This window comes from Microcaecilia unicolor, chromosome 5 (genome assembly GCF_901765095.1).
Source record: "Microcaecilia unicolor chromosome 5, aMicUni1.1, whole genome shotgun sequence".
Taxonomy (NCBI): Eukaryota; Metazoa; Chordata; class Amphibia; order Gymnophiona; family Siphonopidae; genus Microcaecilia; species Microcaecilia unicolor.
In genome coordinates, this window is record NC_044035.1 from 359,157,392 (window position 1) to 359,172,004 (window position 14,613).

The following is a 14,613-nucleotide window of genomic DNA, read 5'->3' on the forward strand; positions in this document are numbered from 1 at the left end:
GAATGTAGTTGCAAAAACACCAGAAAGGTGGTATATCAAGTCCCTATGAGCCAAATCTATAGAAGTGCAATGTTCATATTGATTTTAAGCCAAATCTGGTAACCATGAACTTCTCTAAATAGGAAGGATACATTCCACACAACATCTTAAAAGTCAAGCATAAAATGTTAAAAATCAGCCTGAGCCCCCCACTGGGAGCCAGTGTGAAGATTTCAGCAAAGGGGATGTTCTTTCTCACTTGAATTTCCCCAGAATAATCCTAGAGCATTTTACAACAAGTTGCCACCTTTGGGCAACCTAAATGTAGTGAACTAAAATATTGTAATTTGGACAAAGTAAATGTATGAGGCAATTTCTGCAGATCATCTGCTGAAAAGAGAGTGACTGATTCAATAATCTCTGTAAATCACTTTGCTCTGCAAGTCCATTAAAGCAGTATATACGATTTTAAATAAATAAATGGAAGATACTGCAGAACAAATCTGCACATGTTACGTTATTTCAGGTCTTCTGAACAGTTCAGGGTGGATTGCAATTTGTGTAAAAAAGGGAAACTAATTAACAGTAGTATTTTGCATTCCCTGTATGTGGTTAATCAATGCCTTAGAGCAACAAATCAGAATGAGATTACAGTAACCAAAGCGAGATAGTATAAGAGACTGAACCGATATTTGAAAAGTGTAGTCAGGTATTTCTTTGCTGCCCAAGGATGTAATACAGTGTCTTCATAATTTGGGAGATGTGCTGTTGCACGGATGAAGAGTTGTCCAATTTTACTCCTAGAATTTTAGAATGCAAATGTAGGGAAAACAAATTCAATTCACACCAGACATAAAATTCTGCCTGTATCTCACTTCAATACTTGGACCTATCCAAAGAAACTTTGTTGGGGGTTTTTTTATTAGCTTCAGGCGGTGAATTGAGATCCAGGACTCAATTAGTTCTATACACTTTTGTAGATAAGTACATAAGTACATAAGTAGTGCCATACTGGGAAAGACCAAAGGTCCATCTAGCCCAGCATCCTGTCACCGACAGTGGCCAATCCAGGTCAAGGGCACCTGGCACGCTCCCCAAACGTAAAAACATTCCAGACAAGTTGTACCTAAAAATGAGGAATTTTTCCAGTCCATTTAATAGCGGTCTATGGACTTGTCCTTTAGGAATCTATCTAACCCCTTTTTAAACTCCGTCAAGCTAACCGCCCGTACCACGTTCTCCGGCAATGAATTCCAGAGTCTAATTACACGTTGGGTGAAGAAAAATTTTCTCCGATTCGTTTTAAATTTACCACACTGTAGCTTCAACTCATGCCCTCTAGTCCTAGTATTTTTGGATAGCGTGAACAGTCGCTTCACCTCCACCCGATCCATTCCACTCATTATTTTATACACTTCTATCATATCTCCCCTCAGCCGTCTCTTCTCCAAGCTGAAAAGCCCTAGCCTTCTCAGCCTCTCTTCATAGGAAAGTCGTCCCATCCCCACTATCATTTTCGTCGCCCTTCGCTGTACCTTTTCCAATTCTACTATATCTTTTTTGAGATACGGAGACCAGTACTGAACACAATACTCCAGGTGCGGTCGCACCATGGAGCGATACAACGGCATTATAACATCCGCACACCTGGACTCCATACCCTTCTTAATAACACCCAACATTCTATTCGCTTTCCTAGCCGCAGCAGCACACTGAGCAGAAGGTTTCAGCGTATCATCGACGACGACACCCAGATCCCTTTCTTGATCCGTAACTCCTAACGCGGAACCTTGCAAGACGTAGCTATAATTCGGGTTCCTCTTACCCACATGCATCACTTTGCACTTGTCAACATTGAACTTCATCTGCCACTTGCACGCCCATTCTCCCAGTCTCGCAAGGTCCTCCTGTAATCGTTCACATTCCTCCTGCGACTTGACGACCCTGAATAATTTTGTGTCATCGGCGAATTTAATTACCTCACTAGTTATTCCCATCTCTAGGTCATTTATAAATACATTAAAAAGCAACGGACCCAGCACAGACCCCTGCGGGACCCCACTAACTACCCTCCTCCACTGAGAATACTGGCCACGCAATCCTACTCTCTGCTTCCTATCTTTCAACCAGTTCTTAATCCATAATAATACCCTACCTCCGATTCCATGACTCTGCAATTTCTTCAGGAGTCTTTCGTGCGGCACTTTGTCAAACGCCTTCTGAAAATCCAGATATACAATATCAACCGGCTCCCCATTGTCCACATGTTTGCTTACCCCCTCAAAAAAATGCATTAGATTGGTGAGGCAAGACTTCCCTTCACTAAATCCGTGCTGACTTTGTCTCATCAGTCCATGTTTTTGTATATGCTCTGCAATTTTATTCTTAATAATAGCCTCCACCATCTTGCCCGGCACCGACGTCAGACTCACCGGTCTATAATTTCCCGGATCTCCTCTGGAACCCTTCTTAAAAATCGGAGTAACATTGGCTACCCTCCAGTCTTCCGGTATTACACTCGATTTTAGGGACAGATTGCATATTTCTAACAGTAGCTCCGCAAGTTCATTTTTTAGTTCTATTAATACTCTGGGATGAATACCATCAGGTCCCGGTGATTTACTACTCTTCAGCTTGCTGAACTGACCCATTACATCCTCCAAGGTTACAGAGAATTTGTTTAGTTTCTCCGATTCCCCCGCTTCAAATATTCTTTCCGGCACCGGTGTCCCCCCCAAATCCTCCTCGGTGAAGACCGAAGCAAAGAATTCGTTTAATTTCTCCGCTACGGCTTTGTCCTCCTTGATCGCCCCTTTAACACCATTTTCGTCCAGCGGCCCAACCGACTCTTTGGCCGGTTTCCTGCTTTTAATGTATCTAAAAAAGTTTTTACTATGTATTTTTGCTTCCAACGCTAATTTCTTCTCAAAGTCCTTTTTTGCCCTCCTTATCTCCGCTTTGCATTTGGCTTGGCATTCCTTATGATCTATCCTGTTACTTTCAGTTGGTTCTCTTCTCCACTTTCTGAAGGATTGTTTTTGGCTCTAATGATTTCCTTTATCTTACTGTTTAGCCACGCCGGCTGACGTTTAGTCTTTTTTCCCTTTTTTCTAATACGTGGAATATATTTGTCCTGAACCTCCAGGATGGCGTTTTTAAACAGCATCCACGCCTGATGCAAGTTTTTTACTCTGCGAGCTGCTCCTTTCAGTCTTTTTTTCACCATTTTTCTCATTTTGTCGTAATCACCTTTTCTATAGTTAAACGCTAGCGTACTTGATTTCCTAGTTTCACTTCCTTCAATGCCAATATCAAAACCGATCATATTATGATCACTGTTATCAAGCGGCCCTCGTATCGTTACCCCCTGCACTAGATCATGAGCACCACTAAGGACTAAGTCTAGTATTTTTCCTTCTCTTGTCGGCTCCTGAACTAGCTGTTCCATGAAGCTGTCCTTGATTTCATCAAGAAATCTTATGTCCCTTGCGTGTACAGATGTTACATTACCCCAGTCTATATGCGGGTAATTGAAATCCCCCATTATTATTGTGTTGCCCAGTTTGTTTGCGTCCCTGATTTCCTTTAACATTTCCGCATCCGTCTGTTCGTCCTGGCCAGGCGGACGGTAGTACACTCCTATGGGATAGAGTATCAGCCCAAGAAGGCAGGCAAGGAAAGAACACAGTGATATCGTCAGCATAAATAATGTGAGAAAATTCAGATTAATCCAATAATCTACCCAAGGATTACATAAGTAGGTTGGAAGTACAAATGAAAGAGGGGAGCCCTAGGGCATCCCACATACTGCTGTCCAGCTATCAAACGACATCATCTTTCTTAACCTTGAAACTGCTGATCCTAAGAAAACCCCAAAAAACAGTCCAGTGCCTTTTCATAGATACATCATTGGTAAAATATGTCATCATTCATAATAAATTTGAAGTCGCTGGAAAGGTCAAATTGCAAAATGATGGCACATAGACCTTTACTTAACAAACTCTTTCCTTGTGCCACCAATTTGAACTCAGATTGAGCGCTATAAAGGAGGCCATGGCGGAGCAGCTAATGGACCAATTGCTCAGTAATCTAGCCCTCCATAATCTTGACAAAGAGGGGATGGAGGCTATTGGACAATAATTACTGGCCTCTGAAAGTCTAGAGTTTTGGGGAATTGGGGCAAAAACAATGCCTGCCTCCTGAGGCTGGAAAGATTCCTTTTTCTAAATTAAAATTTAACCAATTCATTAGAGCAGACAAAAATTTAGTAGAAGCGTGGCCAATCAGATATGGGAGACAGCTGTCTAAACTGCAGAAAGATTTGGCATATTTTAGTGCAAATGTCTTGTGTCTGATAAGGTGGTGACGGTATCGATCCTTGTGGTATCCCACAGGTCAGTGCCCATGGTGGCGATGAGGTGCTGCCAAACATTATGGATTGTTGCCTGTCTGATAGACAGGATCTGAACCAGGCAAGTACTGTTCCATTGATACCCGTTTCTGCCAGTCATGCTAGCATGGTATCGTGATCCACAGATCAGTACTAACACCGAGGCAAATCTCCTATCTAGGTTTCTGTGAAGATCATCTAGTAGAGATACGAGGACCATTTCTTTCCATAACCGGGTCTTGTTGGAATGTAATTGTATTTTACATGCATTGCCTGTCACCTATTATTTCTCTGTGATTACTCTGTGACCTCTGATGTGAATTACTTAGAGAGGTCACACAGCTATGCAACTTCCTGTGGGGGTTTAGATGCAGCAGACACAGCACATGGAGCACATGGAGCTCATGATCTCTCCTAACCTGAGAGGATCTATGGTGGTGTGAGCATCCATTACCATCTAAGCACATGGAAGGAGCTGATAATACAAATGTATAGTAATATGTATATATAAGCCTGTCTGATTATAATCTAACTACAAACTGTGAGTAAACAGATGTTTTGTTACTTCAACTTTAAAGTGACTCAGCAGTGAATTATTCAGGGGTGAATGAGAGAGAGATGAAGAAAGAAATTAACATTTCTAAAGCTGAAGCTGTGTGTACTAAAATCTGCTAATTATTTACTACAAATAATCCAACAAAAGGGTTATGGGCCCAGGGCCAGGAATTGAAAAAGAAGAGAAATATTACCAGGCAGAAAAAAAGGCCACATTTTTCTCTTAAGTTTTAAAGGAAAGATTCAGTCTGTCTCTCTCTCCCCCCCACACAGCAGACAGAAGGCTAAGAAAATGGCTGAGGGAAGAAATTCACCATTGTTCTATTCTCTCAAGGTGCCTAGATTAACTGAGTTTAATTATCAGAAGTGGGAACTAAGATTCATATGTCTCCTTCGAGCAAAAAGATTAAATATATGCTTAGACCAAGACAGAACAGCTGAAAATATGGCTGAATGGGACAATGCAAACTATTATGTGAAGTGCATGCTTTTGGAAGCTCTCTCAGAGAAACAAGCCATATTAGTGGAGGGAAAAGATACACCAAAGGACATTTTATATAAACTGAGAACTATGTATGCAACTACATATGCAAAGCAGCAACCAATTTGGTTGGCAGAGTTGAATGAAACCAAATTAAGGGATAAAAGTAAATGTAATGATCACATTATGCATCTTATGTCTTCATTTCAAAAGCTAGAACTTTCTGGAATTCCCATGTGTGATGCATTGAAAAGAGCATTTCTTTTTACCTCACTATCAAAGAAGTTTGATGTTTTTAGGTCTGTAAATGAGGCCATTGAAGGGCAATCTTTTGAACAGGCAACATCAAAACTAAGGCAGGAATGCATAATAAATGATTCTGAGGAGATGTGTTCTCAAAGCAAGTCAGAGAGAAATGAAACAAATTTCTTGGCAAAGAACAGAGGAAGGCGGAGCTATGGGAAAACTCCACCCAAGGGCAAGCTGATTTGCTACTCATGTGGAAAGGAGGGACATGTATCTAAATGGTGTAAGGAAACACAAAACACTCCCTCTAGCTCACCTAAGCCAATGGAACTAAAGAATTTTCAAACCAGGAAATGTATGAAGGACAAAGATAAACACAAGGGCTTTCTAATGGCAGAAAAATCTTTGACTATGGTAAATAATAATTCAAATGAAAGTACTTGGATTTTGGATTCAGGGAGCACATGCCATTTAACCAATTGTAAAGATTTCTTTCAGGAAATGTGTCCAGAGGAAGGTATTCTTAAAACTGCAAACGCAGGGACTGCTAAGATCCAAGCAAAAGGTATTGGATTCTTAAAATGCAAAGTGTCTAATGAAGTTAAAGAAATTCCTGTAAGTGATGTCTTGTATATTCCCCAAGCAGTTTGCAATATGCTTAGTGTATCTACATTAGATAAGAAGGGATTTGCGATTCATTTTGAAAACAGTAAGTGCACAATCTCTAAAAATGATGAAGTGTATGCTGAAGCTTTTATGCATAATGATGTTTATAAGCTGAACATTTCAGGTGAAGCCTCACATCTGGCGCAAGTGGGGAAGAATGATGGTAAATGTAGTCTGGAAATCTGGCACCGCCGCCTGGGACATCGTGATTCTAAGGTGATCCAGGATCTTTACAGTAAGCAACTGGCCACCGGCATTCAGATAAGTGCAGATGCTGGTAAAATGGAGAAATGCATAGACTGTGTTACTCAAAAAGGTGTAAGACCCTCATTTCCTGCATACACAGGAAATAGGAGTAATAAAGTGCTGGACTTAATACACAGTGACTTATGTGGACCGTTTAATATCCCATCATTGGGAAATAACAGATTTGTGCTAATATTCTTGGATGATTTCTCTAGATACTGTGTGGCCTATTTGCTGAAAGAAAAAAGTCAAGTCACAGACATGCTGAAGAAATACGTAGCCATGGTGAGCAATAAATTTGAAAGAAAACCAAAGGTTCTTCAGACCGACAATGGTGGTGAGTTCACTTCACAAAGCATGCGCACATTTCTAGAACAAGAAGGCATTCAACATATCACAACAGTAGCTTATACACCAGAGCAAAATTCTGTTGCAGAGAGAAAATTTAGGTCACTTGTGGAAATGACCAGATGTATGCTGTCAGATAGCAATCTCCCTAAAAGACTATGGGGGGAAGCAATTCTCACAGCAGTGTACCTACAAAACAGAATGCCAACTAAAGGCGCTGAGCGCACACCACATGAGACATGGCATGGTAGGAAGCCAAACCTGTCACACATAAGAACATTTGGAAGTACAGCATATGCTCATGTACCAAAGCAAAGAAGGCATAAGCTGGATTCCACAACAGAAAGGGGCATTTTAGTTGGCTATGCTCCAGGACACAAAGGATATAGAATTTTGAATCTGAAAACTGGCATTGTTGGCATAAGACATGTTACATATTTTGATGAAAACAAAAGGGTTGATAAAGGCTGGATTATCCCAGATGAGCCTTATCATCCAGAATATGAAACTAGAACCATAATAGACATGCCAGTGTATATAAATGCCATACCAAGGCAGATGTCTGAAAGCAACTCATCTGTATCTAACGAGGAACAGGCAGAGGAAACAGACACAGAAAGGATCATTGAAGAAGACAGTACAGTTGGAGAAGGGGAATCAATTGGAGAAGGACTCTCAGATTTAGAGGATGCGGAAAGGTCAGACCAACCTGTTGTCAGACGCTCATCCAGGGAAAACAAAGGTGTTCCACCCCCAAGACTGTCTTACCTAACAAAGTCAGCAGAAGCTCAAGAGCCCTTAACATGGGATGAGATTGAGAAAATGCCAGCAGAAGAAGCTGCTGAATGGCATAAAGCTGCACAAGAAGAAATTGATGCATTGGATAAAAATAATACTTGGATTCTTACAAAATTACCTCCTGGCAAGAAAGCTATAGGATGCAAATGGGTATTCAAGTTAAAAAGGAATGCACAAGGAAAAGTGGAAAGGTATAAAGCCAGATTAGTGGCAAAGGGATATCTTCAAAAATATGGAGAAGATTTTGATGAAGTGTTTGCACCTGTAGTGAAACACACGACAATGAGAACACTTCTGAGCATTGCAGTCTCAAAAGGCATGCAAGTCAACCACATTGATGTGAAAACAGCATTTCTTCACGGAGATATAACTGAGGACTTGTACATGGAACAACCAACAGGTTTCATAAATACAAAACAAAGACAGCTAGTGTGTAAATTAAACAAAGGTCTTTATGGATTAAAGCAAAGTGCAAAATGTTGGAATGAAAAATTGCATGAAATATTGACAAATTTAGGATTTAAGCAAGGTGAAGCAGATAAATGCTTGTACACTAGGTGCAGAAATGGACAATATGCATACATTTTAGCTTTTGTTGATGATCTGCTCATTGCAAGCAAAAGTGAGCAAGAGTACAAGGACATTGTAAAGTGTTTAAACCTCAATGTTGAGATAAAAGAACTGGGTAATGTGTCATACTATCTTGGTATAGAAATTGAGAAACAAAATGATGGTTCTTATTTTCTAAGCCAGAAGCAGAAAATAAATGAGCTTATTGAAAGTTTAGGTATGCAAGATGCCCAAGTTGTAAGCACTCCCATGATCACTGATTTTCTGAAGGATGAAACAGTAAGAGAACCTTTACCAGATAACATCCAATATAGATCAGCCATAGGTAAGCTTTTATATCTAGCTACCACGTACAGGGCTGATATAGCAAATGCAGTAGGAATTTTGAGCAGAAGGGTCAGCTCACCTACCAAATCAGATTGGACTGCAGTTAAAAGGATGGTAAGGTATTTAAAGGGTACCATTGATTGTAAATTAAAGATTTCAGCCAATAGTAATCCAAAACTAATATGTTACTGTGATTCAGATTGGGCAGGGGATCATTCTGATTATAAATCCACAAGTGGATATGTGTTTATGTATGGAAATGTACAAATTTCATGGGCCAGTCATAAACAAAGTATTGTGAGTTTGTCTTCTACAGAAGCTGAATATGTGGCCGTATCGGAAGCGTGCAGAGAACTGATGTGGATTGAAAAACTTATGCTGGATTTTGGTATAGCTGAACAGAGACCAATCCAGATAATGGAAGATAATCAGAGCTGCATCCGACTGTCACAGAATGACAAGGTTCAGTCACGCACCAAGCACATCGCAACGAAATACTACAACGTGCGAGAGTTGGCGAAAGAAGGGGTCATCAGTCTACACTATTGTCACACCAGTGAGATGACAGCTGACATCATGACCAAACCGTTACCCAGAGAACATTTTGTGAATCTGCGTATAAAGCTTGGACTTTGTATGAATAAATAATTGCATGACAGTTATGCATGAGAAGGGGTTTGTTGGAATGTAATTGTATTTTACATGCATTGCCTGTCACCTATTATTTCTCTGTGATTACTCTGTGACCTCTGATGTGAATTACTTAGAGAGGTCACACAGCTATGCAACTTCCTGTGGGGGTTTAGATGCAGCAGACACAGCACATGGAGCACATGGAGCTCATGATCTCTCCTAACCTGAGAGGATCTATGGTGGTGTGAGCATCCATTACCATCTAAGCACATGGAAGGAGCTGATAATACAAATGTATAGTAATATGTATATATAAGCCTGTCTGATTATAATCTAACTACAAACTGTGAGTAAACAGATGTTTTGTTACTTCAACTTTAAAGTGACTCAGCAGTGAATTATTCAGGGGTGAATGAGAGAGAGATGAAGAAAGAAATTAACATTTCTAAAGCTGAAGCTGTGTGTACTAAAATCTGCTAATTATTTACTACAAATAATCCAACAGGTCTGAATCCAGATTGACATGGATCTAGCCAGTTTCTCTCTTCTAGCCAATCAGTGAGTTGAACACAGACTGTTTGTTCTATAAGTTTCCCTAGAAATGGGATGTTGGATACTGGCCTGTAACTTTCAAGTTTCTCCTGGTCAAGGTTGTTTTTCTTAAGCAAAGGGTGAACTACTGCCCTTTTCAATGCTGTTGGTAGTTGCCCACTAGAAAGAGAGGCATTCACAATTTTTGTGGCACCTTCTATGAGGCCCATACTTGCCTGCTGCACTGTCTTTGATGGGCAGGGGTCGAGGGAGCAGGTAATTTGGTGGAGACTTAATTTTGTTTGCAAAATATGCATCATTGCAGTTCAATTTAGACTGGGCAGGCTGGCTCTGTTGTGGTGGTTGCAGTAGGCTGATTACTATACTGAACAACTGCTTGGTTGAATTGGCAGCCTGTGCAATGCATTGAGAGAAATATTGTTTTTTGGTTGCTGTTAAGGCTTGGTGGTACTTTGTCGTGTGCTTCCTACAGTTTAGCCCGTCTTCATCCAGGCGAGATTTACGCCATCTCCTTTCCAGTTTCCGTTCTTCGAGTTTAAGGATCTGAAGTTCTAGAGAAAACCAAGATGAGCATTTGTTTTGTTGGGCAGACTGTATGGATCGTACAAGTCTTTATCTGCCGACATTTACTATGTTACTCTTTGGGGTTCTACATGGAATGTTGCTACTAATTGGGATTCTGGAATCTTGTAACTCTTTAGGATTCCAGAATCTTCAGAACTTTTAGTACAAGAAGAGTGCTGGGCAGACTTCTACGGTCTGTGCCCTGAGGAAGGCAAGGACAAATCAAACTCGGGTATAAAGTATCATATACCATGTAAAATGAGTTTATCTTGTTGGGTAGACTGGATGGACCATACAGGTCTTTATCTGCCATCATTTACTATGTTACTCTTTGGGGTTCTACATGGAATGTTGCTTCTAATTGAGATTCCGGAATCTTCAGAACTTTTAGTACAGGAACACTGCTGGGCAGACTTCTACAGTCTATACCCTGATTGTGACTGAATAGATAGGGATGGGCTGGAGTGTAAATTTTAAGGGGTTTCGACTAACTTCAGAACGTTTAGCTCAAGAAGAGTGCTGGGCAGACTTCTATGGTCTGTACCCTGAGAAAGGCCAAGGACAAATCAAACTTGGGTATAAAGTATCACATACCATGTAAAATGAGTTTATCTTGTTGGGCAGACTGGATGGACCGTTCCGGTCTTTATCTGCTGTCATTTACTATGTTACTATGTGCTATTGTTGTGTAAGTAATGTGAAAGGGAAAAGACATGAAGAGTTGAAACTGTTACAAAAAATATATAAAGCCCTGGAGATGTTAGGCACCGGCCTTCCTCTACACTGATCTGTTGCACTAGAAATTTTCTCAGGGTCCTTCATAAATAATAAGCAACGTTTTGTGGTTTTCTCTTTATTTACAGTGCACTCTCCCATCAACTTGTTTGTATTCGAGGAGGACCAGATGAATTACAGTATTAAATAGCCTTTCAGTTCCCAATCACTGCTTCAGATTTGGCTCATATGCACGGGATCGATGATCTCAGTCCATTTCCCAGCAGTCCGGTGTCCCTGTCACTGTGGCTGAACACTGACCAGTCTGCACAGAGGCCAAATGTGGCACAGGCACCTCAATTAGCTTCTCATCCACAGCGATGGCCCCTCCGAAGCAGAGCTGACATGTGTGGTGCTGCTGCTGTCTGTGTCCTATCTGGAGACTCTGGGCTCCAGCTATGAGGGTCTGGTATCTTTCAGAAACACCAAATTCACTGCATTTAAAGGGGGGAAAAATAGCAGAAAGCATTTGCCTGTACTTAATGTTTCATGTAAATTATGCAAGATAAATGCTTTCTTGTCCTGTTACATTCAATGTATATAGTAAACAAGGTTTTTAGCAGGTACACTGATATTGATTTTAATAGATATATAATCTTATACTCCATGCTTCTGTTCCAGCAACCGGGTTTTCCAGGAATCTGCCAGCCTGCTTGCTCAGGACAAGGCTCTTCAGCTTGGAGAAAAGGCGGCTGAGGGGAGATATGATAGAGGTCTATAAAATAATGAGTGGAGTTGAACGGGTAGATGTGAAGCATCTGTTCACGCTTTCCAAAAATACTAGGACTAGGGGGCATGCGATGAAGCTACAATGCAGCAAATTTAAAATGAATCGGAGAAAATTTTTCTTCACTCAGCTTGTAATTAAACTCTGGAATTCGTTGCCAGAAAATGTGGTAAAGGCGGTTAGCTTAGCGGAGTTTAAAAAAGGTTTGGACGGCTTCCTAAAGGAAAAGTCCATAGACCGTTATTAAATGGACTTGGGGAAAATCCACTATTTCTGGGATAAGCAGTATAAAATGTTTTGTACATTTTTGGGATCTTGCCGGGTATTTGTGACCTGGATTGGCCACTGTTGGAAACAGGATGCTGGGCTTGATGGACCTTTGGTCTTTACCAGTATGGCAATACTTATGTACTTAAGGTTCTTAGTTCTTGTTTTCTGCTTCGATGCTGGTCAAAGTGACATTGGACCTTTTGCAATCAAACGACCCCTGACGCAGGTGCTGTCCGAAACACGGCCCATGTCGGGTCATCAATGGACAAGATTGATCTACATTGTGGAATAAAAGGACATTCCATTCTTGAAGGCTTTTGGTACTTTTTTGTTGTTTTGGGTTATGTTTTGTGCTTGGAACCCTCTCTGTGTTGTTCCGCAGTCCCATAGGACTAGTCAGAGAAGCTATGCAAATGGACATTCAGCTATGAAATACAACATAAGATGGGGAAGAGTAGCTTAGCAGTTAGAGCGCCCAGTTCAAATCCCGCTTGCTGCTGCTCCTGCTCGTGATCTTGGCTCAGGTACAAACTTAGGAGCTCTTTTACTAACCGGCAGTAGGGCTACCGCTGGTGTAACATGCGCCAAATTGGCCTTACGGCTGGGCACTGCCAGGATCCTGGTGGTAGTTTGGGGTCTGCCACATGCTGTTTCTGGCGTTACAAAATACATTTTATTTTCTAGCAACAGTGGGTAGGGAGCAGGGGCTTAGCTACGTGTGGCCACGGGGGCCTGGGACCCCCTGCTGATGACCTCTCGACCCCCCCTCCCGCCGCCAATCCGCCATCGTGCAGAACATCAGACTCATAAACAGAACGAAGGAAGAAGAGGACCTCGGCTGGCGGGGGTTGGGGTCCCCCGCCGGCAAAGGTAGGCGACGGTGGGGGAAGGTTGGCGGCGGCGGTGGGGGGTCGGCAGCACTGGGCGGGCTAAAATGTGCCTCCTACCTCGGACTCTGGACCCCCCTCCTGCCGAAGTCTGGCTATGCCCCTGGCAGGGAGTAGGCATGCCTTTCGGTAATCCTGTCTGATTACCGCTGGAGCCCATAGGAGGCAGTGAGGGTTCCAGCAGTAAAGAGCTGCATGCCAGTTTTCTAAGTAGTGCACAGTCATTTCATAGGTACTTTAATAGATTTATTTTGAATTTGGAGAAACATTAGTATAGTATTTTTTAATACTAATCTCTACCTTTGTATGTTTTAGGGGGTGTGCCTTGATGCAGCTGCAAAGCGAAACATAGTCTATGTCGGACAGAAAGCCCCGGCTGATTGAGATAACATCTCTAAGATGTGCATTGCTGTTTTAAATTAGTGCCATTCATTGTATAAGAGATAAAGGTTTTCAAAATAACAAAAAATATTGTACCATGGACCGATGAGGAGGTGGGTGCGTAAGTCTTGCTGACATGAAGTATGAATCAGCAAGGGGCACAGCTGAGGTTTGTGGTTAACCCACTTTATGGTGAAGACTAGAAAGTATTGATATTGTAGAGAGCTTGCAAAAACTAATTGGTGTCTTATAAACGGATATAAGATTCTAAACATTTACATATGTATTCAGCCTGTAAATATTAGCACCCACTTTGTAGAATTACCCCCATAAAATCTTCCAGGGCAGCAAAATCCAGTTGCTGATCTACCATCTTTAGAAAGGGTGCCATGATTTGGTTAATTTTGCAAGTGCGGTCTCTCTGCTTCATTCAGTGATTCTGCTAAGCAGTGCAGCAAAACACATCAGTCAACATTGTGGCTTTGCGTGACCAGGAGCTTGAGCTGTGGTTTGGCAGAAGATTATTTCAACTGATGCCAGCAATAATTCAACAAACTGAATCCCAAGACTAGACTACTCTCTGACAATAGGGTCTATGTACTGTCGCAAACAAGGGTCAACCTACTCTCTGATAGCAGGGGCCATGTACCCTCTGACACCAGGATCAAGCTATATTCTGATAAGAGTGTCAATGTACTCTCTCCAGCAAGGGTCAATTTGCTCTTGGATACCTGAGTCAAGTTATTCTCGGATAGTAGGTACAAAGTACTCTCTTGACACCAGGATCGAGCTATTCTCTGATGATAGGGTCAATCTGCTCTCTGATACCAGAGTTGAGCTATTCTCCAAGGCTGTAAGTGATGGTGTCTGGCAAGTAGGGAAAACTGAAAGTGATGTCATGGGTGTGGCATGGGCTGTTATGATGTCACCAAAAGGGGTGTAGTTCAGGGGGGAGTTATGATATCATTTCTAGTGATGTCATCAAAAGGGGTGGGGTGGTAGGAGCATGGATTGGGTGGAGAGTGAGTGTAGCTTGTGCAGGGAATGGCATGGTTTGGACAGATCCTCATTTCTGGCACATGGGTCACATGGCCACCTGTCAAAAACAGACACTCAGGTTGCTTTCCCTAGACTTGTATTTTTTGGGTTGTATCTGCTGCACAGTATAGGTGACTCTCCCCATGCTTGTGTTATTGGGATTGTAAAATGGGGGGGGGGG